Source organism: Stomoxys calcitrans, chromosome 2 (genome assembly GCF_963082655.1).
Source record: "Stomoxys calcitrans chromosome 2, idStoCalc2.1, whole genome shotgun sequence".
Classification (NCBI taxonomy): Eukaryota; Metazoa; Arthropoda; class Insecta; order Diptera; family Muscidae; genus Stomoxys; species Stomoxys calcitrans.
This window is the reverse complement of record NC_081553.1, coordinates 145042101-145068185: the sequence shown is the minus strand read 5'-3', so window position 1 is coordinate 145068185 and position 26085 is coordinate 145042101. Positions and strand designations below refer to the sequence as shown.

General features: G+C 37.6%; 1 protein-coding gene and 2 long non-coding RNA genes across 3 annotated transcripts in view; 1 reads left to right on the top strand and 2 right to left on the bottom strand.

Moving 5' to 3' along the window:
- LOC106095804 (uncharacterized) overlaps positions 1-26085 on the top strand; it is a 67129-nt gene that overhangs the window by 11785 nt on the left and 29259 nt on the right. The window lies entirely within an intron of this gene.
- LOC131994959 (uncharacterized) lies at positions 77-704 on the bottom strand. Its single transcript, XR_009397005.1, has 2 exons — positions 536-704; positions 77-477 (listed from the first exon to the last, which is right to left on the bottom strand). It is a non-coding gene; the product is annotated as an uncharacterized LOC131994959 (long non-coding RNA).
- LOC131994960 (uncharacterized) lies at positions 25595-26020 on the bottom strand. The gene is made up of 2 exons (XR_009397006.1): positions 25766-26020; positions 25595-25703 (listed from the first exon to the last, which is right to left on the bottom strand). It is a non-coding gene; the product is annotated as an uncharacterized LOC131994960 (long non-coding RNA).

Here is a 26085-nt window from a genome sequence, read left to right as displayed (position 1 = left end):
TTATTAAAAATGCATTTACTTTCTTTTAAAAAATCCGCAATTACTTTTTGGGCAACCCAATATTTGGTGAAACAAATTGTAGACTAGTGTATTTATTGCGGTTATTCTTAATATCCTAGCAATTGATGGAGAAGGTAACCATGACGCCCTTCTGATGATACGCTCTCAATTATATTGTTCTTTTTTGTTTTGGGTCCTCTTAAGAAACGTCAAGAATTTATATATGTATGTCAAAATTTTGCTCTATTTATTCCATAATCTTGACAAGAGCTTGGAATGGTTGATTATCGTTTTCTGGTGTATACGTGTTGGTCAACAATAAAATTTACGCCGACAATCATTCGCAATGGTGCGCCTAAACCGCCAAAGATCAGACTGGTGGTGTTTTGGAGATGCTATTTTCTTTTATCTCTCTCGCGGAAAAAAACTTTAAATAAAAAATCCTTGGGAAGAATTAGAGATAAACGCTCCCAATTCCTGAAAAAGAAAATCTTGTCTCTAAATTTTAAAATAATAATATGTCCAATATATTTACCTTCCAGAAATACATAAAAGCTTCCAATTTATTATACGCAGTCCGAGCCACAGATAAATTGTCAATTCAAAAAATAAATTTCTTTGAGAAAACCAAAAATTATTTGACACAAAAAAATATCTTGCCTGTTAATCAATGATATAAACAGCCTGAAGTTTTCTTTCAAATGAAAAAATATTTTCTGTACATACTCGTACAAATCAATTGAAAACAAAAGCCTAGTCGATAAGAAAATTTATCTAACATGCAGAGTAGCTTCGACCTGGAGTGGAACACTTCTTACAGAGTGGCGTTAAAATACCCCCTTGTGATGAGCCTTGTGCAACTTTCTTTCTTTTAGTCGCCAAAGCCGGGCAATGACATAGGAAATGCTCCAACCTCTCATCATCTTCCCCACATGCCCCACACATGCCATCACTTGCGCACCGTTTTTGCTTAATTGAGCTCGTTGTCCCATGTGTCCCGTTGTGATACCAATAGCTATACTGACCTCATTCTTATTTCCTCTTATAATAGCCTCGTCCTCTCACGGTCCGTGTCACCCTATTGGATTTTCGCCGTCCTACTGATTTTTTCGCTATTCGACATGCGCGTTCGTACCACGCCCTTAACTCGGACTGCGTCGACCCGAGAGGCTTCGGGTTAACCAAGTTTATTGACGACAGTTCTCTGGCCTTCACTGCCAAATTATCTGCTTTCTTATTTCCCCTTATTCTGTTATGGCCCGACATCCAAACGATGCGGATTGCGCCATCCTCAGAGAAGGCGTTAATCTCCTTACACTCCAAGAATGTTTGTGACCATACCTTCCCGGTTGTTATTGCCCTTATGGCCATTTTACTGTCGTTAGTACCACAACACCTCCCGCATTCCGTGACTGCCCGGATCTGCACCTGCAGGACCGTATTATGGTCAGTCTAAAACAGTTCTCAGTCCCTGGGTTCTCAATGAAGACTCGCTGGCCCACTCTGTCTCCTAGCTTTGATCCACCCGTGTAACATGATATTCCAGACGACAATACTTGGGTTCCGTCAGTTCAAGACTGTGCCGCTGGCAGCAGTGCCTCACACTCGACCTCAAGTGTCGTCTCAGGTATCCGATCGGAAACATCTTCCCTTCCTACCATCGCCTCGATTTTACCGCGATGGTATGAGCTGCTCCCATCCTTAAGCAGTCAATGGGTTCGATATATAGAATAGTCTCCAGTGCCCTAGTGGGCGTGGTCCTCATTACTCCGATTAAACCAAGACAACACGTTCTATGAACCCGTTGTATGTTACACTTTTCCTCCATAGCAGTTCACTAAACTACTGAGGCGTATGTAAGTATTGGTCTAATCACGCTTCTCTGGAGCCAGTGGACTATCCTTGAATTCAGGCCCCATTTCGACGCTACAGCCCGTCTACATAGTGCTCTACATCTGAAAGCCTTCTCAGTACGCTCCTGAATGTGACATTTCCAATTAAGTTTCCTGTCCAAGATCACTCCTAAGTATTGGACCTTGTTAGATATCGAAATCGTATTATTAAGGAAATGTGGTGCCCTAAATTGGCCCACCTTCGCCTTCCTCGTAAACAGGCATATTTCAGTCTTCTCTGAGTCCCCTATCCTTACCCCTAAGAAATATTAACATTGTCCGCATAGAAACGGGTTCAAATCCGTAGTAAGTTCTTTGTGGAAAGGCGATAAAATGCCCCCTGTTGCGTGCCCTGTACCACTTTATTCCTTATATTTATGTCATGGGACCCGCAATTTATCCACCTGTTCCGTAGCACATGGTTTATCCAGTCTCTAAGGACCGGGTCCACCCGATACTGGTCTAAGGATTGGAGCAATGTTACGGTCCGCACATTGTTAAACGCACCCTGTCAATCCAAACCGCCAAAGTGTACGTGTTGTCAACGAAGGATTCTTCTATTGTATGCACAACCTCGTGCAGCGCGGCCTCCACTGACTTTCCCTTGGGATAGGCATGCTGTTTTTGTATTTGAGTAGCTCGCTGGATGTCCTACTCTTTATCATGGTACCTACTCTACGTTCCATCGTTTTGAGTAGAAAGGAGGTAAGGCTTATAGATCTTTAGGCCTTTGGTGTCGCATAACTTGCCTTGCCGGTCTTGTGTATAAATACCACCCTAGCCTCGTGCCTGGCTTTCGGAGAATATGCAAGTTATAGGCACGCTGTGAAAATAGTGGTCAGATGGGGCGCCAGATAGTCTGCCTCCTTTTGTAGTAACGCCGGAAAAATTCCATCAGGTCCGGGTGACGAATCTTGTGGAAAATGCGTTTTCATCAAAAGCCTCAACATGTCCTCCGTTATCTCTGCTCTCACTCCTCATGTCGCCTACAACGTTTCAGTTTGGACATGGGTTTTTGGGAGAAACTTTTTCATCTTGGCGGCGTCGTTAGCGCTATCGAACTGTTCACAGAGCAGCTTCCAGGAGGCACATTTTGCCGCACTGGTATTCTTATTGAATTCCTTGAGCCGTGTGTAATACAAATACAAATTTTTTGCCCATGAACATTCCACTAAGGGACAGGGGCAAACTTCTCACATATCAATGAGTGCAGTCCGATTCAAGTTTTTAAGCTCAATGATAAGGGACCTCCTTGTTATAACCGAGTCCGAATGGAGTGCCGTAGTGCGACACCTCTTTGGAGAGAAGTTTTACATGGCATAGTACCTCACAAATGTTGCCAGCATTAGGAGGGGAAAACCGCCGATGAAAATTTTTTTGATGGTCCCGCCACGATTCGAAACCAGGCGTTCAGCGTCATAGGCGGACATGCTAACCTCTGCGCTACGGTGGCCGTGTGTAATACACATCCCAATAAACTTTCGCTTTTTTAGGACGTGCTCCTTTAAAAAGTCTGCGGACTTTCCCAATATTGCGAATCTCCCCGGACATCCAAGGTTTTTCTTGGGCTGATTTCCTTTCCAGAAGAGGATAACTAACATCGTAGGACCCCACCAGTGCAGTCGTAATCCAGTTGACATTTTCGTCAATGTCTTCTATGCTTGGACAATCTTAATTGTCTTGCCCAAGTCTTCATCTGAGTAGCCTTCCGAATTTTGTTCAGTTAGTTTTCAACTTATTCCGGAAGCTCATCGGATTCGGCGCCGGCCGTGCTATTTTGATGTTGCGATGGTCAGAGGAAGAGTCTTCCATGGGACCGTCCAATGCTGAACCTCACCGATTAGATTTTCCGAACATAACGTCACATCTAATACCTTCTTCCTATTACTTATTAAGTGTTACTAGGTCGTTAGTATTCAAGAACTCTACCAGGGCTAGGTAGAGTTCTTGACCCACGAAATGTGGGGAGAGTTTGTATCGCACATTAATAGTACATCGTTTCCTGTCTGTTTTGCTTTACTTACCAGACGTTGGAGCTTCGACGTGGGTGCGGGGTGGGAGAGTCAAAAGGCAGATAAAGTGATGTTGTCCCTGCCACTGCATGGCCTGATGTCTTAATATGAGAATTTCTGCCCATTCTAGCCTTCGCAATCGTGATAAAGACATCCCTGCTCCCGTAGTGCGCCGTGGCTTTAGTCCTTTAGTCCGTCGCAAATTTACTATGCCGTCCTTTGATGAAGATCGTCGCCTTTGTGAGCAGGGGGATATCCATCTTTCTCACCAGGTCGAGCTTTGCGCCCTCCCAGGGGGCGTGGATACCTCTGACGAGCTGTTTGACGGTATCAATACAATCTGCCGACGCAAAACGCAGCGTTAAGATTTCCCATCTATACTCACAGCTTATTATTTGTATGGGTGGACCCTCTACAGAGTTCCACACATGTTCGAAAATACGATTGTTAACCAGATGCTCCACTTAGGACCGATGATCTGGTGTAATCCTACCGGATGCACTACCGATATTGATGACTGCATAAGTCAGCTCATATCTGCTGTGCTTCATTGCCACTCTGGCGTAACCATTTTCAGCGACCATCTTCCCCTTCCGTGATGGCTGTGGCTTTCGTTTGGAAGTCACAGTCCTCCTAGAAGACTTTGGGGCCATGTGCGCTTCCTTCGTTCCTGTTTCGACTTTGTCTACCTCCGAAGAACACTGTCTGGAGTCTCCATTGCGGGATGGCTGGCTTCATTTTCCCAGAGTACTTGAAAGCGGGGAGCTCCTTTTCTTCTTCAGCATTTTAGCAGTGTTATGCTCTTCGGGAGATCTGATTCTTTTTCCAGCAATCGCAATCGACAAAATTTAACAACAAAAATTATCCTAAGATTTACTATATACTAAGCGTAAGGCCAGAAAAAGGTGGCAGAATAACAAACCCCCGAAAATAGGAGGACTTTTAACCAAATGTGCACAAAGCTAAAAAAATTAAAAATATAGAAAACATTAACATGTCAGACTATGTAAGCTGAACACTTTGCAGCTTATTATTGAAATGTTTTAACGAACCACCTAGGCAGGCAGCAGAGGAAAATATTACTATGGTTCACAAAAAGATTTTCATACCATTGAAGTAGTAACATTTGGTGAACTAAACAGAATCTTCTACAGCCACATTTGCAGACGATGCTGCAATATTAGCATGTGGAAAAACTGAAGAAATTGCCACAGGTAAGTTGAAAAGAGCTCTAGCAAATGTTGTAACTTGGTCACAAAAATGGAGAATTCAATTAAATGAAAGCATGTCAATCCATATGCTTTTCACTAATGAAAACAATTTATATCCATCACCATCAATAACAGCAATATATTTGGGCATGACTCTAGATACAAAAATTAGATAGAAAGAGCATGCAAAGAAAAAAGTTATAAAAAAATAAACTTAAGGTGAAATAACTGAACTGGATTTTTTTGTTTTTTACACTGGTGAGAAAAAAAAAATAATTTTGCTGTGCCAATCGACCATTTTTTCTAACACTGGCAAATTTTCACGCTTGTCAAAAATCAAAAATAAACAAAATGTTCGCCACATAGTAATACAGGAAAAATCGATTAAATAATCGGGTATGACCTTGGTTTCGTTTCGCAGGCCAATGTGAAATGAGGTGACCCGTATGATAAACATCACAAAAAAAAACTGAAACCATTTTAAAAAAAATATGGCGAAAGAAATGTGAATTCCTCCTTATACTGAAAATTCACCATTAAATCACAAAACAACTGTTGAATAACCACTTTTGGGTTGTTTTTTATTTGTGTCATTAGTTTTTGCGCCAAAAAATCAATTTCCAACAATTTTAAAATAAATTACAAGTCCAATGTTTTTTTTTCTTTCGTTTTTTTAGCGCGAGAAGCAATTACTTCACGAAAAATGAATGCAATTGCAAATTTGGTTCTATTTTTTTTCTTTTGTTTACATTAAATTGGTAAAGTTTAAAGTTTATCAACAAAATTTTAAGCAATTGAATTTTCTAGCATCTAGTGCAAATCACTATGTGAAACTCCATAAATTCCCGATTTACATATATATTTATAAAGATATGGAAACTCTTTATCCAATCTCAACCAAATGAATAAAAGCTTTTACTCAATTGGATAATTAGTCTCCATCTTAGCGTTTATTTCATGAACGATTCTAGCTGAAATCAAATCAAATCAATAAACGACGGCGCCATCATTTCAATAAACTACTAACACAAAACTGTACTTCTGTCCATTATTGTTAAATAACAATATTTTAGAATCCCGTTGCCAATGATAATAAACAATAATTTTACTTATTTTATACCAAATAAGTCGTTTAAATTTAGTGACGTCTGCCAACAATGTAGTCGGCTAAGTTATGCCGCACGCAAATTGGTTACCAAAACGCAAATGAATTTACAATTACTGACAAGGGACTTTGCTCAATGAAACGTCAAAATTTGCTGTGCTCTTAAAAATCTTACTGACCCCTGGGCTACTCAAAAATTATTCACCACACTTAACGTCATATTTTTACTATCCTACAACTTTACTACCATTAGACACACAGCCTTACTCAGCAAAACCTTAATAATTATATATTGCCTGATGAGGTTTTATCTCAGTCGTAATAAATGAATTATAAGAAAAAAATAAATTGCAGATAAAACATGTAATATATTGTTTTTAGTAAAGTTAATATTTATTTTCTTAAATATATTTTCTAAAAGAAAGAAAAATATTTGCCTTTCCTTTATAATAAGGGGCCTTCTATTTATAGCCGAGTCCGAACGGCGTGCCGCAGTGCGACACCTCTTTGGAGAGAAGTTTTACATGGCGTAGTACCTCACAAATGTTGCCAGCATTAGGAGGGGAAAACCACCGCTAAAGATTTTGTTGTGATGGTCTCGCAAAATCTTTGAACAGAATAATAATATCTACCACCATGTGCCTGCATGTGATAGAAAATAGACATACATATATTTGGCTCATTCGCAACAGAACGCAGAAATAGATACTCAGAGTTTGTATTATTCAATAACAATTTAATTCGTACAATTCAAAATATGTTTTACGTATGCCTTCTTTACCAATCACTAGTCATGATAAAAAAACGGATTTCAATTTAAAAAATAATTAGAGAAATTAACACCTTGTTTGAAAAGGTTTTTATAAGCCAATACCATGTATAATTGGTAAAATTTAGATCTATATTTTTTCTGTGTAAAACATGAAATTGATATAACATAGTTTATATCTTTGCAATTTGCGTACAATATCACGAAATTTAAATCCACATGTGTTATCTACGATCCTCAGCTCTGGTTTCCATGTCAATATAATCTCTACACAAAAAATTATAATCTTCATTTAATTTAAAAATTTTTATATTCAATTAAAAATTCTGCTGGAATCGGTCCTATAAACAAATTTGTTGTTGCTGTAACTACATTTTCATGTGGAGGTGGTGATCCTCTTCAAGCTCCTGTAGGTGAGCAAGTTCCTTCCGGTCCAAAGGATCGATCCCTGCAGGAACAGGGTGGAACATGGATATTTAAAGGCGCCAATAATCCCCTTAGGTGTCCGAAGTGGCATGGGGCGGATTAATATCTGCACCCTCTTTTCAACTTAACCTATCCTAACTAAGGCACTCAGTACTTGTGCAAGAACCGGTGCCACCGGCCTCCCACTGAGACTCTCCGCTCGATATCGTTGATTGTACCGCGATTGCCACTATCCGTAACCTGTGGACGCACCCGGTAGCTCGCAGATAAGCTTCTCGTGACAGCAATGAACACCACACAGTGTGGTGCTCACAGCTATCCCGTGCCACATTTGTATTATTAATAAACTATTTTGCAATTTGCATTTATGACAAGCTGAACAATTCAATTAAAGCGGTTATCAACTCAATAAACCAATTTATTGGAAAATTGTTTATTTTTTAAAAACAATTTTAACTGACCTTATTAATATAAATAATTGATATTTTTCCCATAAATACAACTATTTGGGTTTCGTTGCTTCACAAAGTCTTTTAGTTTATAAATTTTTGCGTGGACACTAAGTAGGTAAAAAAAACAAGTCAACTTTTTCAACCCTGATTGCGTTTTTTACTGCTGTCAATGAGGCTTCAACCCAAAGTCATTAAATGAGCAATATGCACAGGTAGATGGAATATTAGCAAATGAATTGGATTGTACGTCGTCCACTTGGGTAGTTACCTTACGTCTCATGCAATTTTCATTGCCATTGCCATCTCTGTAAAGTGTGTAAAGAAGAAATTGTTTTTATATTAAAAAAATCGTATTAAATACCAACCTTAGAATTTCGTACATAATATCTCGAAGTATTCAGCCACTTGAAAGATATATTAAGACAGTTGTGTTTTTGTTGGTCAATTTAAAGACGCTTAATTTATACATGAACAACTAAATATTCCAATACAATAGGGCACCATAAATGTACATAAATACATATCTAATTTAATTTCTACCACGGTTTCCATTTTCAGGCGCTTCTCGCACGTATAACTCTTCTATTTATATTTTCACATTCTCGATTTTTCTGTTATGCGATCTTCCAATCCACAATATAATTTTTTTTTACTTTTAACTTATTGAGTTCTATGAAGAGGTAAATGTATTTTTCACCTCCTATATGTTTTTTTGGCAAATTTATTTTCGTCTATCCACGCTAATAGAAATATATTTTACCCATTTGCACTTCTATTCGTATTACATGTGTTGGAAAGAGTACACAATACCATCTTGCTTTTTGTAGAAACAGATACATACCGCATATGCCACAATTTTAATTCGTGAAATTAAAAATTTGTTAAACGCTAGTCTCTTAACCAATCAGTCCTGATTCAATGTAAAATAGAATTTCAATGAAAAAAATAATCAAAGCAATTAATCAATTTTGTAAAAATTTTTTAATAAGTCAATACCATGTTTGGTAAAATTAAGTCAATAGTTTTTGTGTGTATATACATTGGTAAAAATATTATACAAATAATATTTATAAATACCAGGTTTACGTTATACAGTGTCCCCCAAATTGTTGTGTTTGGAATTTATCCATTCTATTTGATCACCTCCTGTTTTTTCTGCTTTACATTATTTCAGGCCACCGTAGATCAGAGGTTAGCATGTCTGCCTATGACGCTGAAAGTCTGGGTTCAAATCCTGGCGATACAATCAGAAACATTTTTCAGCGGTCCTGATAATGGCGATATCGGTCCTAATACTGGCGACATTTGTGAGGTACTGTGCCATTTGATATGGTAGCCATGTAAAAACTTCTCTCCAAAGAGGTGTCGCACTGCGGATCGCCGTTCGGACTCGGCTATAAAAGGGAGGTCCATTACCATTGAGCTAAACTTGCATTGGGCAGCACTTACTAATATGTGAGAAGTTTGCACCTGTTCATTAGTGGAATGTTCATGGGCAAATTTGAATTTAATAAATAGTATTTTATGAAGAGATAAAAAACACTTTCTATTTTTCTCGATATTTTTTGTCTTGCCAGGCCACTTTGAATCTGTATGTGATAGAGCTAGACAAATATTTGACTCATTCGCACTTTTCACATTACGTATATGTGACCTTTTATCCGTATCGGGTGTTTTGTTTTTCACCTCACTTGCACGAAAACGCCCCTTTCACAGAATCGCATAAGACGACAACTTCGGGAAATTCCATACTTTTTAATTTATTATTTGGACATGATATAACGATGAGGTAGCATATAGCAAACAGCTGAGTACATTTTTTTTCTTGCGAAAAATTCTCAACGATTTTTCATAACATTCTGTTGTATGTGTGCATTATAGCTGAGAACGATACACACACACACACAACGAAAAATGGCGCGAAATAGTAACATACTCGAACTCAGTGTTGCATAATAGTTGGACATGACATAATTACCAGTTAATGTACCGTAAACAGCTGAGTACAACTTTTTCTGTATTATAGTTGAGATCTATAACACACAAACAACGAAAATTGGCGCGAACTGGTAACATATTCAAAATCAGAGTTGTACTTATCACTGATTTTGAGATAGTGCACTCAATATTTTTTTGTTGTTGTTCGCGCCATTTTTCCTTGTTTGTGTGTATGGTTCTTAACTATAATGCTCACACACACAACCAAAACTCGTTGACAGATAGTGCACTTCGCGAAAAAATTGTACTCAGCTGTTTACGGTACATTATGTCATGGTATTTGGAGTGCATTTTTCAAAGTCGCGCAATCATAGACAACGTGTACGACGCTGCCACAAGTCTCATGCCGTTAAAATTGTTGTTTATAATATAACGCTTTGTTTGTAATGTATCGCTCTGGACGAATGCAAAATATAAAAATAATTATTTTGAATAAAGGATGAGTAACTAGCCATAAATTTAAATTTAATTTTTTTTTCTCATTATGTTGTTTTGTTTAAGTTCAAAGATATGTTGTTAAAATCGATTTGAAAATAATAAAAATAATTTTCTCAAAGATCTGCAACGCCATAGTTTCGAAATCACTGCATACCAGCTGTTTTAATCCCACACCTAAATACTAAAGGGTCTATCACACTATATGTTCTTGTCTTATGACATGCCACTTTTTATGTATCATTGGTATTTCAATATGTGTGTCGAAATTGTCAATTAATATACAAATCATCATTTTTGCTATCACACTAGAATGTTATTTTTGTATGACATAACCTAAAAATGTGAGCAAAACCTGATTTTTTATGGCCGCAAATTGATGTTTGAATCATAAAGTTGTGAATACAATTTAATTGGTTGTTTCTTTATATTTTTGTCAGAAAAAAAGAGCACTGCTCTAATTGAAAACAGTGCTATTTTGAAAAGTGATTTTCATGTGTTAGTTTCATTCGTTCACATGTAGTGTGCCACTTTAACAATAACATGTCACAAGACAAGAACATGTAGTCTAACGGCAACTTGAACAAACCAAATATTGACGAAATTTGTGCCGTTTTGTTGAAGATGATTTAATTTGACATTAAAATGATGGTTTTGTAAAAATATAGCTGAAACAACCAGCTATTATAACTTTGAAGAACTGGGCTAATTACGATCCAAATCGGCCTATAACCAGATATAGCTCACATATTTTAGCAGAATCCATAGTTGTGGGTTCCCAAGATTCCACCCGGCCGAACTTACGATTTTACTGGTTTTACTTAAGGCAGTAGGATTATTTCAACAAACATACCGACGTGTTTGTCTAGATCCCCAATACTTAATGACGATCTAGTACGTTGTAGAGTTGAAAATGTATATAATGTCATTTGATGTGTTCAAATGGAATGTCAAAATGGCCAACTGTTCGGCAGTGGCCATTTTGTGCTAGGTTTTGGAAATAATTTTCTTGAGTAACAACACTGGTACGTTATGAAACATACGGAATGCAATGTGTAAGGGGTGTTTTATTTAATCATTGCGCGGATTTTCTCGCTTAGTTTGTGTGGAGAAAATTACTATCCCCGATTAGCTAAGCGGGCTAGTATTGAATGATAATACCAAAAGAGGGAATGGCAAAATTTCTTAGGATTTCAATAAAATCACATTAATGAACTCCGAAAAACATTTATTTAATATCAAAATTATTATTTTTTGTTTTCTTGATATTTGATTATTTCGGATGTGTCAGTGCTGCCAACGGTAAAGTACAAATCATTTAGCGGGAAGGGCGTTTTATTTATCCATAAGCTAGCGAATACGCTACACTAAAAAAAGTGATCCAATGATTGAGTTAAAATAAACTACTTTTGAATAAAGTTAAACTTCTTATAGCGCTAAAGACATTTGTATTAGTTTTTAGTTAATGTAGATCTAAAATACAATTACATCAAATGAATTTCGTTTTGGTTCAACGTTAACTAAATGGATTCTTATTCTTAATTCAGTGAATATGATGAACAATCGTGAAAGAACTGAACTCAATACAATTGCTGAAATAAAATTTTCGAAATTTTTAATGTATGTAAATACATCGTAACAAACCTTTTGCAAAATCTCTGCTTATGTTCCGTTCAGTTTTTACTAATACGCGTGAAATAATTCATTTAATTGTAGATGTACAATTTATTCTCATATTAATCCTCTATTTTATTAATATATTTCGAATTTACACTTGGAAAATTTCGAATTTTCGCACTTGAAGTTTTCAATGGCTTTGGAATTTCAATATTTTCAATTTCAAATAAATAGTATAGGTTCCCTGAAGTTTCATTACGCCATATCCACAATATTTTATAGACTGTTGGAAAAAAATGAAAATGTTCAGTATGGATACATAGTTTAATTTTCAATCTAATACTTACCATGAAAGGTGTACGTCCGTCTGTAATTAGTAGTAGAAGTTGTTGTTGTTGTAGCAGTGTTATATACACTGTGGCGGCAGCCCTTGCCCATGAAGGAATCCATCGAGTCAATACGGTACGTACAACCGGCTGCCATGGGATTGTGATTAGTAGTACAAATCCTTTGCGTTAAAATATTCCATAGCTGAATAAATTGTAGACCGCATTTCAATTTTGAAAGTTCCTGCAAACAAAGCTAAATAAAAGCCAGAATACAATTTTAGTTCTTGTAATTTCTAATGCTTACCAACATTTCAGGCCATGTCACGCTGTATGTTCGGACTATTCTGAGCAGTAGTGATGAGAGCTATTATATATATTTTTTTCATAGCACCACTGCAGCATATTAAACTTCTTCCTGTAATTGTATTCGAGAAAGGAAAGCATTATTTGAATAGAAAAAGGAAATGGATATCGTGACTCACCAAACTTACCTTGGTAATTTTATTTAATTTTTTGCACTTCTTCATTTTTTTCTTGTTATCGTCCACGACTTTTCTTGGAGAATGCATACATCAGACTGAGCGTTGAATGCTGTTTGTACGACACGCGAATGGTTTGCATGATTTTCAGCTGTTACCTCTGTGTGTTGCTGACGTCTTTTCGTCGGCTTTGCAGATGCATTGCTCTGAATGGTTTATGACGCTGCACATGACGCTCAACTACCTATTGCATGTTTGTTTCTATTACGAACACAGACAGTTTCCAATAACAGCATAAAAGTATCACGTTTTTCAAACATAAAGGGGTCACAGGTAAATATATGGATTGTCTCATAGGCAGAGGAAAATGTAACAGCGGATTTGGCTTTTTATATAAGAATTTTTATCAGTAATAAACCTTTAAAGGTTTCCAAGGGCATTTTATTTAGGGTTTCTAACATGGATCTAATGTCCTACAGAAAGTGAAGTCACAAATCGAACGTTCTTTTTATGATATTCTAAGCTTTCAATCGGTTGATGATTGCATGACTGAGAAACACCGTGTTTAAAACGTATTTAGTTCTGAGAAGTTAATGAATTTAATCATCTCTGTTACAAAAACAGTCAGCCTAAGTTTATTTGTAACATAATTTTAAGTTAAAATATGTATTACTAATGAATTTATTCAAAAAAAACTCAAATTAGGCAAATTCATAAACTATTTTGAACGAATATTTATTCAATTCAAAGAATATAGGTTTAAGTAACGTTGTTTGCTATAGGAAAAAACTTGGTTAAGCAAAATGACTTCCTAAACCCAAGTTTATGGTATATTTGCTACTAATTACAAATGAGTGGAATTTACTAAAAATTTGCAATTTTTTCCTTGTTTTAATCTAAGTTTAACCAAATTCAGATAATTTGTTTGGAATACGTGTTTTACTTCATTTTATATGCACCATTTTTCTGAGTGTATTAAATATGTTAAAAAATACCATATAAATGTTAAATACTAAAGAAATGTTACAAAAACATGTTAAAATTTGTTACCCGGCAATATGCCCTTCGTCTTTTGTTGTCCATTGTATGTGCAAATGAAAAAAAAATGTTAAAGCATCATCAAGCAAACGGATGCATGATTGCTTTTTTTTTGTTGCGTGGAAAATACTTTACCGATACATTTTGGGAGAGTATACAATGTGAAAATTAAGTACCGCGGCATTTTGGAACATTACCCTTCGAATACCTAGCTACTAACATTTTGGAAGTCAGCCGACGTGATGCCGTGGTGTATGATATTCCACTATTGCCGTCCCTAATAGACTATTCCTATTTTGGGAGAAATTTGCCTATTCGAAGAATCAAATGTTATATCTGAAGAGGTCGATGGTAGATAAGAATAAGCAATGTGCAAGGATTGTGAAGAAGTGACAAGGCCTGAATAATTAAGTGACGAAGTCAAAGGCTTTATGAAATTTCCAACTTAGATACTTCCCGATGAAGAAGTTTATGATGGCGTTTACTACATTTCCCACAACTGTGTTTAATTACATATTTCTTTATATTATGAACGATAGTTAAACAATTGGTACAGGTTTTGTAAAGACGAAGTACAGAATAACGACTTTCAATCATCAACTTAAGAAATTCTGGGCAAAAGTGCACTGGATGACCTTTCTTGGGACAGAGAACGAGGAATTTGAAGGGCATAAAGTGGACTTTAGTTGGGACGTTTTCGAAAAGTGAGAACTTAATTTCTTCTCAGGTTTCTTCGACGAGTCAATACCTCGAATATCACAAAGGAACGTTAGGGTTTGAATCCTTTCCAAAAGAAAACGATCCAAATCTTAGCAGACAACGCAGATTTATTTGTCAGTATATGTTCCAATAATAAAACCGTATCTGTAGACAACCGCTGAATGCAATAATAAATACAAATATGGGATCCCATTCGTTTGTAGGACCCTCTTATATCGCCATAGCCGAAATACAATCATCAATGGATCTCTGAACACTTCAAACCTGAACAAGTCTCCGTATCCAAAACGGAAAATCGAATAAAAACTTCAATTGATTTTAATAAGAATTCTTACATTGTCAAGTATATCCGTTAAGGCTTTCCACGCTAAACTGAAGCTTCTGTAAGTCAAATGAAACTTCAAAACAATCACCCTTATTATGTGTGTCGTAATCATATTTTCGACTTCGACTACCTAAAATTAGAATTCAAATATCATTGGTATTATATGCAAAACGAGGTATTTGTTTTTTGAAATACATGATGCTTGCAAGTGCATATATCAAAATAGCAATCACCTCGATTTGTTTATAACACCGACGAAATAAAATCTTGCATTTTTGGCAGTCGTAGTCGAATAATCAAATTCGACATACATAATAAGGGCCAATATCTCTGGCCTCACCGCCAGTCTTCTTAAGCGAGTGAAACAATCTTTCGATATTGCTAAGGCGGTTGATGCTAATAAACACCGCTGAGAAAAAAATCACGGAACGTAGGAAAAGAAAGGAAATAGCCGTTGAAAACACCAATATAACGAGGAGACAGTTTAAACAGGACTATTTTCCATCGGTTCCCCGAGACTGCCCGAGGAGCACTACTTTGTTCCACCGTGCCTATAGATATTTTCCGCGGAGCTCGCAAACCATTAGGTTCCCAATTAATGGACGCAATACTATTTATTAATGCCGTGAAAGGTACCTCCCAGGAACCCAAAGATTGCAGAATTTGTTTATTTATTTTGCCGAAAAACCAATAAGCATCGCAAAATACACCGTTTTTACTTTTATTATATTGAAAAATACAATTAATAGACAAAAACTCGTAAATACTTTCAAAATAACGACCTATTATAGGGTGCACGGACTGTAAAATGCACTCGTATAGTTAACAACAGTAAATATAATTAGTAAATTATATCAAAATCAGCATTCAAAAGATAATTAAAAAAATAATAATGAATGTCCATAATACCGCACATAGGGTGCACAGGACGTGTAATTTTCGCTTTCCAACTTAAAAAAATCTTAAAATTTTCACTGAAGAAAAACGCTAAAAACTGACTAATGATGGTACATACTTCAAAAAATCGACGTTTTATTAAAATTAAATGATAAAAATATTTTTTCATTGGTAATCCCATATGTATGATTAGGAACATGTATGTATAACAAAATAAAGAGTCAAAAGTTGCTGAGTTTAACATAAAAAGGCAAGGAAATATTCCGTTCAAATTTTCACTGGACATATAATTGGGGACACTTATATTTTTCACGTGTATAGTAAATATGGGTATAATTTGTGTAACATAAATTTGCTTTTCCGGTTGTTCTGAAAGCTCAGCTAACCTAAATATTTAGTTGGGTTCCACTTTCGTGCTCTACAACTTTTTTTACGATCCTGGGAAAAATCAAGTAAAAATTTTAGTACATTATTGAATAACTCATAAAAATTTCTACTTATTTTTTCTCGCCAAAGCTATCCCTATACTTTTTAATGGGGTCTAATTTGATGATCTGAGAGAATCAGACCAATAAATCTTTATTTTTAGTAGAAAACCCAGGGTTTAACGCCCCGCCCTAACCTCAAAAAATGGACCCGTGTTTCAGTTAAAATGAATTACTTTTCAATAAAATTTAACTTCATGTCGCGCTAAAGAAATTTTTATTCGATTTCAGTTTATGTAGTTGTTAAAAATAGCGAAATTGTATGAACTTCTGGTAAGTTTAACGATAACAGCAACAGGTTATTTCATCCAAAAAGACTGTGTTTGCAGTCTCTGCTAAAACAACCGTCGAAGATGTCTCTTTCAACATACAATCGAAATAAATGCGGAAGCCGATTTAAATCTTTTAAACCCTTCGGCGGGTGAGAAGGTCCCTGGGGTCCCTTTTTCATTTTCAAACTGAAATTATCCCTTGATGCTCCATGGGAAGTATACCCGACCCACACATGCATTCCAAGGTAATTTTATCTAGTATCGCTTAAAACAGCTTTCAAAGCGATCCGACCAATAGTTTACTTTCAATTGAGTTTAAATGTATTTAGTACGTGAACGTGGGACCTTGTTTTAAAATTTCAAGAAATCGTTAATAAATGCACTGTCTTTTGGCTTAATTTCTGGGACCACTAGGAACCACACATGATCCCTTTACCATTTCCGCTCGCTCATCACCGAAGACATATCGTACATCATAACGCGCTGTCCAATATATAAAGCTGCATTTTCATTAGATCGTATGAAGTGCATAAAGCAATTAGATTCGACAATGGAAATACGCGACTGCAGCGACTAATCAAAAACAAAACTGCGGCTATTGATGATATTTGGCAAATGTTGCTCTCTAACTTGGCAGCAGCTTACACTCCGCATGATGCAGTGATCAATAATGAATTTAATTCATTTGGTAAATTACACAATTTAATATTTTTAACCATACATCCGACATTTCTTTATCATCTTCCAGCCACTTATCCAGAGAATCGATTCCATCCTATCCTAAACATTACAATTTCTTTCCCAAAACAAATTTCTCCTAAATATCCCTGCGCTAGAAAAGAATATTGCTACGCTAAAACTAATTTTAGTAATCTCAAATCCCTGCTTTCCGCCACTTATTGGGATAACGTTTTATAATCTGATAATGCTGATAAAAATACATCAAAATTGTATTTTATTCTACAGGATTGCTTTGCTAAATCAGTCCCTCGAATTGTTGCAGGTGATAGATCTGAACAAGATATTTATCGAAACTGAAAAAAAAGAATAAACTGTATAAGAAATTTAAAAAATCGGAAAATACACTAGATTTCTCAAACTATTTATTAGCAAGATCAAAGTAAAATATGGAGAACAAGTTAGCTCATCGTAAATGCAAAATTGCAAATTTTGCCCATGAACATTCCACTAAAGAACAGGGGCAAACTTCTTACATATCAATGAGTACAGTCCGATTCAAGTTTAAGCTCAATGATAAGGGGCCTCCTTTTTATAGCCGAGTTCGAACGGCGTGCCGCAGTGCGACACCTTTTTGGAGAGAAGTTTAACATGGCATAGTACCTCACAAATGTTGCCAGCATTAGGAGGGGAAAACCACAGCTGGAAATTTTTTCTGATGGTCTCGCCAGGATTCGAACCCAGGCGTTCAGCGTCATAGGCGGACATGCTAACCTCTACGGTGGCCTACGGAAATGAAAACGGACTTAAACAAATTTGTTAATTCTAAAGGCCGCTTTAGTGGTTTACCCGACTTTTTTAAATATGATTCAATGTCAGCGGACACGGATTTGGATATCTCAAACATTTTCGCTGATTTTTAGCGACTACTTATTCTGATAAACATTACACACGCTACTATGAATATCTGTATATAACTAGAAATTCTATAAATATGGATATTCCATTGATAGATGAAGACACTATAGAACAAAACTTTAGGTCAATAAAATCTTCTTGCAGGTCCGAATGGCGTCCCGGCTAGCGTTTTGAAACAGTCCGGTATTCCGCAAGGTAGCCGTATAAGCTCGATCTTGTTTTGTCTTTTTATTAATGGCTTACCTACAATAATAAAGCATTGTAATGTTTTGATGTTTGCCGATGATGTGAAAATCTGTAGGTCTTTTAATGACCCAGATGATCAGTATTAACTTCAGTCCGACCTTGATCTCTTTTATGAATAACGCAATATTAACATTATGCGACTGAATATTTCCATATGCAAAATAATTCGTTTTTCGAGACGAAAACCTTTCAATACAAATTATTTTATCGCGTCCGATGAGCTTGAATCACTCGATTCATTTCAAGGTCTTGGGCTACTTATGGATCCCTGTTTAAACTTTCGTCACCATATCTCTATGGCAGTTAATGAAGCTTACGGTGACCTTGGTTAAATTTTCACTGTAAATAAATCTAAGCATCTTAGCTTAGGCTCGACTTCAAGGTTCATCTCGAGTGCGACGCACTGCTGCCACCGGCACAGTCTTGGATTGACAGAACCCTAGTATTGCCATCTGGAAGTTCACGGATGGATCAAAGCTAGAGGACAGAGTGGGACTGGGGGTTTACATTGAAAACCCAGGCACTGACATCTGTTTTAGACTGCCTGAGCATAGTACGGTCCTGCAGGCGGAGATCCGGGCGATCACGGAATGCGTCAAGTGGTGTGGTGCTAACGCGAGGACGTCGAGTCTGAACATCTTTACTGACAGTTAAATTACCATAAGGGCAATAACAACCAGGACGGTAAGGTCACGAACTGTCTTGCAGTGTAAGAAGGAGATTAACGCCTTCTCTGAGGGTAGAAAACCCCGAATCGTTTAGGTGCCCGGCCATATCGGAGTAAGGGGAAATGAAAGGGCAGACGATTTGGCGGTGAAGGCCAGAGGACTACCGTCAATAAACTTGGTTATCCCGAAGCCTTTCGGGTCGACACAGTCCGAGTTAAGGGAGTGGGGGACGAATGCGCATGCAACATTGTGGAACAGCGAAACGGTCGGTAGGACAGCGAAAATCATATGGGGGATCCAGATCGTGAGAAGTCGAGGCTATTACTGAAAGGAAGCAAGAAGGAGGTCAGTATGGCTATTGGTATCATAACGGGACACATAGGACTACGAACTCACTTATGTAAAATCGGTGCGGCAAGTGATAGCATGTGTAGGGCATGCGGGGAAGATGATGAGACGTTGGAGCATTTCTTTTGTCATTGCCCGGCTTTCGCGTCCAACAGATACCGGTACTTAGGTGGAGACACAATATCAGACATGAACCAACTTAGGGGAGTGGTTCATGTCTGATATTGCCGATTACTAGCTTAGGTGTATGTCCATAGTGTCATGGGGCGGATTTATATCTGCATCGTCTTTCTAACCTAACCTAACCTAGCTTTAAAAAAAATTATCATTTTCAGCTATAACTTTATTTGTGTATTGGCATTCAAATATACTACTAAATTTCCCAGGAATATTCCATTAAACAACAGGGCATAATTCTTTCCTATATAGGTGAGTGCAGTCCGATTAATGTTTGACCTTAATGATAAGGGGCCTCCTTTTTTATCGCGAGTCCGAACGGCGGGCCGCATAGCGACACCATTAAGTAGCGGATAACCACCGCTGTAGATAAGTCGTCAAGGATTATAACCCTTACCGCCATATTTAGAAGTTCCATAGATTGGTTAAGATTTTCCAGGTCCACACTATTTTGAAGATGCAGAATTTTATTGTTATAATTTATTATCAGTATGATACATACTTATCAAGAAAATATGTAGCTGTATTTTCGATTTTTATTACATGTATAAAATCCATTGGTGCATAAAAAATCATTTCCAAGTTCTATATTACAAATGACTGAAAACGCAGTTAAATGAAAGAAGTCAGACTTGTACTATGTACACATGAAAGATGTCAGACTTGTACTAGTGTCGTGCGTACATCGTAGACACGTTTTCGCGGTATATTCGATATAAGTACGACCTAGCAATGTATGGCCCTTGAAACCTCCACACCTAATATGGCCGGTGAGTTATTTTAACCAAATGATGAAACGCGTGCTGTAGTGGTTGGCAGATTCTCCGGCTTTCCTTTTCCATTGCAAAAATCTCCAATCGTTGGGCTGGTCTCAAAAGAGACACAAACGAAACAACAAATAAAATTGGTGCAAATATTGTACGTTTTATTGCTTACCGGACCATGTCAATGAACTGAGAAATAGTGATAATCATTATATCCATTTTCTTTTAGTTTTATTCTTAGATAATAAATAAAACATTATTTGAATATGAAAAGTTATCACTAACGGAATTAAACTCAAAGTATTGCATATATCCCGTTTACTCTTATTAACTACAATTGAAAAAGTGATTCAAATTGTTTGAAATATTCACTTGTACTTGCACTGAAAATACTTACGTGCGTTTCCATAAGTAGGAGAAGGAGGTAGGAACTCTCCTTGTGGTTGGCATTGATCAAGTCTCCGTGACGAGTATGGCTAAGACTAAAAGCGTGGCACACTACGGGAGCAAGGCTGTCTTTTTCACTATTGGGAAGTCTAGAATAGGCAGAAATCCTCATATTGAGACCTTGCAGTAGCAGATGACTCAATACCGCCCAACGAACAGGGGGCTGACTACGAGTCAATCACCGCCTCTCTCAAGACTAGGATAAGCAATGATCCTAATACTAAAATATTAGGGAGCGTAGTGGCGAGAGACCCAATACAGCCTAACAAACCCGACGACGGACCTATCACCGACTTTAATATTCGGAATACTAGGATAGATAAAGATTCTAATATTGAAACATTAGGCAGCGCAGCGACAAGAGTGTATATGTAGCCTAACGAACAGGGAGCCGACGATGGTGCTATCAGCCACTCCCAATGAGCCCATTTACTTAAGATTCGGAAGACGAAGATAGGCAAAGATCCTTTTATTGAAAAATCAGGCAGTACAGGGAATGGAAACTCAATGGATGGATAGGCAAAGAACCTAACACGATGACATCAGGCAGTGCAGTGACAGGAAAGTCAATGCAGTCTAAAGAACAGGGAACAGACAATATGATCATCACCTACTCCCAAGATACCCATCTACTGTAGGACCAATGATTGAGGTAATCCAATCTGATGGAGAAAGTCAGCATGTGCAAGATTCATATTTCCTTAATTCAGAAGCCATGGACGACCCGGAACAAAGTTTCTGGACTGGACCATATCAATTACCAATTATTCTATGCTCACGCTAGTACTCGGTCGAGGACCTGCGTTATTTCTCATAAAAATTTGAATTATATATTTTCCCGAGAGTTGTCAACGTCGGATGCAATAGTGGTGAGACAGGGAGACGGTGGATCATACCTGGCATTATTTTATTTGCTTTTCGACTCTTCGACACCGCCACCCACGTCGGAGCTGCAACGGCTGGTGACAGACGGGAAACGAGGTACTAATAGGGTGCGATGCGAACTCTCACCAACACTAATAAGCGGACCAGCCCTGGCAGAGTTCTTGAATGCTAACGATCCAATAATAATTAATATTGGTAATACCGCTACCTTTGTTGATAGGATTAGGGAGGAGATATTAGATGTGACGATATGTTCGGAAAATCTAATTGATAAGGTTCAGGATTGGAGGGTCACCATGGAACACTCTTTCTCTGACCATCACTACTATGTGACTGGGCTAGACCCAGAGGTCTCAATGTTAACGCAGAGAAGACTGAAATATGCCTGTTTACGAGGAAGACGAAGGTCGACCAATTTAACGCACCACGTTTCCTCAATAAGACGATTTCGATATCTGACGAGGTCAAATACTTAGGAGTGATCTTGGACAGGAAACTGAATTGGAGGTGTCACATTCAGGAGAGTACTGAGAAGGCTCACAGATGTTGGCAACTATGTAGACGGGCCGTAGGTTCTAAATGGGACCTGAATCCTAGGGTAGTCCTTAAGACTTAAGGCGATAGGAGAATGGATTGAGGATGCGAGCTGCTCATACCATCGCGGTATAATCGAGGCGACGATAGGAAACCTGGAAGGAAGGGAAGAGGTTTCCGATCGGATAACAGAGATGAACCCTGAGGTCGAGTGGGAGGTTCTGGTGCCAGCAACACAGTCTCGTATTGACGGAACCCTAGTATTGCCATCTGGAAGATGGCAGATAACGTTACAAGGATGGATCAAAACTAGAGGGATGGATCAACAACTAGTGGGTCTAGGGGTCTACATTGAGAACCCAGAGACTGAGATCTGTTTTAGATTGCCCGACCATAATTCGGTCCTGCAGGTGTAGATCCGGGCGATCACGGAATGCATGAGTTGGTGTGTTGCTAACTCGAAGACGTCGAGTGTAACCATCTTTACGGAAAATAAAATTGTCATAAGGGTAAAGTCACGAACAGTCTTGAAGTGTAAGAAGGAGATTTACGCCTTCTCTGAGGATGGCAAAATCTGCATTGTTTGGGTGCCGGACCACAGCGGAATAAGGGGGAATGGAAGGCAGACGATTTGGCGGTGAAGGCTAGAGGACTACCGTCAATAAAATTGGTTAACCCGAAGCCTTCCGGCGTGGTTAGGGGCGTGGGCGACGAATGCACATGCAACCCTGTGGAACGGCGAAACGGTCGGTAGGACGGCGAAAATCCTATGGGGGGATCCAGATCGTGAGAAGACGAGGCAATTACTGAAAGGAAGTAAGAAGGAGGTCAGTATAGCTATTGGTATTACGACGGGTTACATAGCACTACGAGCTCACTTATGTAAAATCGGTGCGGCAAGGGAAATCATGTGTAGGGCATGCGTGGAGGATGATGAGACGTTGGAGCATTTCCTTTTTCATTGCCCGGCTTTCGCGTCTTATAGATACTGGCACTTAGAAGGGGACACTATACCAGACATGAACCAATTTCGGGCAGTGGTTTGGAAAACAATTAAGAATTTTGTAAGTAGCACGGAATTCCTAACTTAGATTTTCTTTTTCGAGGTTGCTATTTTTGTATTTAGAGCGTACAAGCCGTTTACTGGCTTAGGTGTATGTCCATAGCGGCATGGACGGATTAATATCTGCACCCTCTTTTCACCTAAAGTAAACTTAACTGGATTTTCGAGGTTACTATTTTTGTATTTAGAACGCACAACAAGCCGATTATTGGCTTAGGTATATGTCCACAGCGGCATGGGCATATTAATATCTGCACCCTCTTCAACTTAATTTGATTTTTTTAGCATATTGTTTCACTTCCTCTCTCTCCTCTCTCTCTCTCCCACTTGTATACAAATTTTAATTATTTAACGGAATATAAGTAGGGCATGCGGGGAAAATGATACGTTGGAGAATATCCTATGTCATTGCCTGGCTTTCGCGGCTAACAGATATCGGTACTTAGGTGGGGACACAATACCAGACATAAACCAACACTAGGGGTGTTATATGCAAAACAATTAAGGATTTTGTAAGTAGCATGGAATTCCTGACTTAGATTTTCTTTTTCGAGGTTATTTTTTAGTATTTAGAGCGCACAACAAGCCGATTACTGGCTTAGATGTATGTTCATATTGGTTATAGCTGATGTGTTATCGAGATCGCGTGCAATATTTCAAGGCCCTAGGTGGTCCGCCTCTTAGCAGGCCTCTAAAGTTGATCACCTCGGTATTTCGAAATATTTTTCTGTCCTCCAAATACTTATTTGTAGTTCGATTTTCAAAATTTTTTTTTGTATACCGACATACAACCCCACACTATTTTTGAACCACCACCATGCGAAACTGTTGCACTTACATTATTTATTTTCAGTGATTCCCAAATTATTTTTTTTGGCAGAGTTCGCTTCTTTATACACGACTTAATTTATTGAGAAACAACGAAACTTTTGTCATGAGTTAATGCATGGGTTGTCTAACAAAGGAATATTTTATTTATTGCTAAAGATGTGTGCAATTATTTAGAATTTGAAAATTTTCCTTGTTTTATGCTAAATTCAACAAAATTATATTAAAATTGACTCACTTATTTGTAATAAGTTTTTCTTATTAATTCTAAGAACCACTTTTGTCTGAATGTAGGTTCGTTTCCCCTACACTGCCATGTAATGATCCGCAAATGATTTATATCATTTTCCATTACTTCTTTATGCAGTTGATGATCCATTATTTGGGTTTACTGAACCTTAAGAATCTTAAGAACAACCCAAAAGATCAATTTAATAGCCTGTTTGTCTATCTCGAAACGAATTTTTCGCATCACTCAAAGGTTTGTTTAAACTGCAATTCGAGCAAAAAGGGAAGAATTTCGAAGAATAAACAGATTCATCAAAGTCAAAAGCGCTAATAACTCATCAAAAATTAATACTAAAGACCGTCTATACGACGAATATAGATCGAAAAAGGAGGCCAGACGAACAAAAAGCAATCGTTCGACATCGACAAACAGGCTATAAGTTACAAAAACTACACCCCAAGGTGTATTTAATAGTTTTTTTAATTATTATATTAAATATTTTTTGTGAACTTGATATGTCAAAATCTGTAAACAGGGCGAAGAAAATTCAATTCCCCCCGACATTTAAAATTTTCGGCAAATTGGTTTCGACCAATCAGAATAAGAAGAAATAAGTTTATTAATTTTTGGGTGTCAAGAAACACATATTTAAATATGTTCAAAATACCAATTACCTCCAGAGGCTTTACCCACAAAACTGGCTGCAACATTGTGGTCCGATATGTGTGGTGTTTATTGCTGTCACGAGAAGCTGAGTTGCGAGCTATCGTTTAGAGTGGATATAATATGCTGCCAAAATACTAGGTAACTTGGTATGTTTAGGGGACCTCTGCTAGATGTGATGCTGCTGCCGCTCTCACTATTGAATGTCCTGAAAAGCCATTGCATTGTCAGGACTTTGACCTTGCGCTGGTCAGATGGCGGATCTAAGCTTGATTTGTGGGGATGAGGAGTCATAGACGATTGAGCACCTATTGTGAGAATACCTTGAAATTGGGAGAGTAGATGCAGGATAATGGCTACACAAATTTTATTTTCCTCTCCAAATTATCTTCATGCAAAAGTCCTTTCGCCATTTTTGACTACTATAGCTTTAAATTTCATATTGGAGGGAGCTTCTCCAGACCTCCTGGCCGTTTTGTCATACATGTTGGCTCCTAATCGTCTCCATTTTAATGTCTGACATTGTAATTGACGTAAATTATATCAGTGTTCTTCAGCCATTTCTGAATATTTCGGGGGCGACACAGTAGACCTAAGTTCCCTGAATGAAACTTATGGTGAATGAGGTTCCTAGACGCGCGCCATTATGTGCCCTAAGTTAAAAAACCATAACAGCAGCAAACATCAATTATAAATTATTTATTGAAGTTTATATTTTTATACGGCGAATTTAAAATTGAGTTGACATATCAAATTCACTCCTGATAAATACGCCTTGGGCTTGTTGTGCGCTCTAAAAATTAAAAAGTAATCTCGAAAAAGACAATTTTAAGTTAGGAATTCCGTGCTACTTACAAATTCCTTGTTTTCCATACCACTCCTCAATGTTGGTTCATGTCTGGTATCGTGTCCCCACCTAAGTACCGGTATCTGTTAGCTGCAAGAGCTGGGCAATGACATAAAAAATGCTCTAACGTCTCATCATTTTCCCCACATGCTATCACTTGCCGCACCGATTTTGCACAAGTGAGCTCGTAGTCATATGTGTCCCGCTATGACACCAAAAGCTATACTAAAGAAATATTCTCCAACAAATTTTACAAGATGTTTCAAAATAAAGTATACATGTTGATAAAAAAATTTTAAGGAAATTGAAACATGTCTGTTTGTGCTTT